Source organism: Silurus aristotelis (assembly GCF_946808225.1).
Source record: "Silurus aristotelis genome assembly, chromosome: 15".
Lineage (NCBI taxonomy): Eukaryota > Metazoa > Chordata > Actinopteri > Siluriformes > Siluridae > Silurus > Silurus aristotelis.
In genome coordinates, this window is record NC_139588.1 from 23,392,922 (window position 1) to 23,396,279 (window position 3,358).

The following is a 3,358-nucleotide window of genomic DNA, read 5'->3' on the forward strand; positions in this document are numbered from 1 at the left end:
AGGAAATAAAACGTTTATTTGATTTAGTACGGCGGCGAGAAGATTTCCTTTAAACCTGCAACCTTTAAATTCACCCTGCGATCCTCCAGATGTTTATCAGGTACACAGGTGACTATTCAAAGGAACGGAAGTAAATTTGCACAAAGCTTTTTGTTCAGGTCTCAGTATCAGTGCACAAAATACACAAAAATAAACAAACATTTTTTAAGATAAACAAAGTAGAATAACGTAAAAAAAAAAAAAAAGATATTAAAATAAATCTATCATCAAAAAATATGACGTCATAAAACATGCAACTGAAATGTATGGAAAAAATATTATAAATAATAATAAAGAAAATAAAAATAAATGAATGAATGAATAAATAAATTGCAGTTGAAAATTGCATGGAACAAATTAACAATTAAATAAATAATTAATACATTAAAATAAAATATAATTATAATTTACAAATGATTTATTTATAAAAAAAAAAAAAGGAAAGAAAAATTTTAAAAATGATATATACTGTATATATATATATTGTTTAAAAATAGAAAAAAAAAGAAAATCGTAAATTTTTTTGGGGGGGGAAACGTTACATGCAAAAATAACAAAAAATCTATCAATTTGTTTAGAAATAAAAAAAATCAATTTACTGTTGAAAAGAAAATCATTAGGAAATGGAAACTTTGGCCCGTGTGTGACTGTGAATTGAAATGTGGTTTTGTCAACACATTCTTTTAATTATTATTCGCCTGGTAATCCCTCTGTAATGGGTTTTTTGTTATAAAAGAGCCTTATTATGGTTTTATTTTAATAGAGCATAAAGAGAGGCATTAGCATGTTGCGTGTGACACCAGGAAGCGCCTGAGAACATGACGAGGAGCGAGGGCTCTGTTTGTTTCTTCTCCCTCTGCGCCAGATCTCGGGCTCTGAGGCGTGCTGTTCTCTTTGCTAACTGGAATCCTTTGAATGATTGTCTGCAGACAATATTTACACTCGCTTTCACCATCCACACAAGTGTGTAATTAACCCAGCAATTATACTCTTCCAATGAAGGAGCCTGAAGGCTTAACGAGAAGAACGACAGAACATCACAGCAGACCACGTGACGTGAGGGAGATCAGAGCGAGGAGCAGGAACGAGTCTGGAGTTTCCACATCACCATCATTACAATGTTCCTGCATTGCTGTCTCTCTTTTCCTAACCCTCACACACACACACACACACACACACACACACACACACACACACACACACACACACACACACACAGGTACAGCATACACGACAGCTGGTAATTATAAAAGAGATTAATGAGAATAATCGGACACACATCAGTGTGTCTGATCTACTTCCAGTGCGTCTGATTAGAGGCCTGAGTGATCAGGTTAAACAAATTTCAACTGAAACAATAGACAGCCTTCCTCCTTATTATATCCACAGCACTCTGAGCTTGTCCGATCTGATGACATATGATATCAGACAAAGCTTTCTACACCCCCAACATTAACACTAATACCCCCCCACACACACCCCCCAAACCCCCCCACCCCCTGCCTGTAGAAGGGGTTTCCAATTAATAACAACAACAATAATCATCATCAATCATACAAAATAGCACATAAATAAATATATAATACATTAGATAGATAGATAGATAGATAGATAGATAGATAGATAGATAGATAGATAGATAGATAGATAGATAGATAGATAGATAGATAGATAGATAGATAGATAGATAGATAGATAGATAGATAGATAGATACAGTGAGGAAAATAAGTATTTGAACACGCTGCTATTTTGCAAGTTCTCCCACTTAGAAATCATGGAGGGGTCTGAAATTGTCATCGTAGGTGCATGTCCACTGTGAGAGACATAATCTAAAAAAAAAATCCAGAAATCACAATGTATGATATTTTAACAATTTATTTGTATGATACAGCTGCAAATAAGTATTTGAACACCTGAGAAAGTCAATGTTAATATTTGGTACAGTAGCCTTTGTTTGCTATTACAGAGGTCAAACATTTCCTGTAGTTTTTCACCAGGTTTGCACACACTGCAGGAGGGATTTTGGCCCACTCCTCCACACAGATCTTCTCTAGATCAGTCAGGTTTCTTGCCTGTCGCTGAGAAACACGGAGTTTGAGCTCCCTCCAAAGATTCTCTATTGGGTTTAGGTCTGGAGACTGGCTAGGCCACGCCAGAACCTTGATATGCTTCTTACAGAGCCACTCCTTGGTTATCCTGGCTGTGTGCTTCGGGTCATTGTCATGTTGGAAGACCCAGCCTCGACCCATCCTCAATGCTCTAACTGAGGGAAGGAGGTTGTTCCCCAAAATCTCGCAATACATGGCCCCGGTCATCCTCTCCTTAATACAGTGCAGTCGCCCTGTCCCATGTGCAGAAAAACACCCCCAAAGCATGATGCTACCACCCCCATGCTTCACAGTAGGGATGGTGTTCTTGGGATGGTACTCATCATTCTTCTTCCTCCAAACACGTTTAGTGGAATTATGACCCAAAAGTTCTATTATGGTCTCATCTGACCACATGACTTTCTTCCATGACTCCTCTGGATCATCCAAATGGTCATTGGCAAACTTAAGACGTGCCTGGACATGTGCTGGTTTAAGCAGGGGAACCTTCCGTGCCATGCATGATTTCAAACCATGACGTCTTAGTGTATTACTAACAGTAACCTTGGAAACGGTGGTCCCAGCTCTTTTCAGGTCATTGACCAGCTCCTCCGTATAGTTCTGGGCTGATTTCTCACCTTCCTTAGGATCATTGAGACCCCACGAGGTGAGATCTTGCATGTAGCCCCAGACGAGGGCGATTGACAGTCATGTTTAGCTTCTTCCATTTTCTAATGATTGCTCCAACAGTGGACCTTTTTTCACCAAGCTGCTTGGCAATTTCCCCGTAGCCCTTTCCAGCCTTGTGGAGGTGAACAATTTTGTCTCTAGTGTCTTTGGACAGCTCTTTGGTCTTGGCCATGTTAGTAGTTGGATTCTTACTGATTGTATGGGGTGGACAGGTGTCTTTATGCAGCTAACGACCTCAAACAGGTGCATCTAATTTAGGATAATAAATGTAGTGGAGGTGGACATTTTAAATGCAGACTAACAGGTCTTTGAGGGTCAGAATTCTAGCTGATAGACAGGTGTTCAAATACTTATTTGCAGCTGTATCATACAAATAAATAGTTTAAAAATCATATATTGTGATTTCTGGATTTTTTTTTTTATATTATGTCTCTCACAGTGGACATCCACCTACGATGACAATTTCAGACCCGATCATGATATCTAAGTGGGAGAACTTGCAAAATAGCAGGGTGTTCAAATACTTATTTTCCTCACTGTA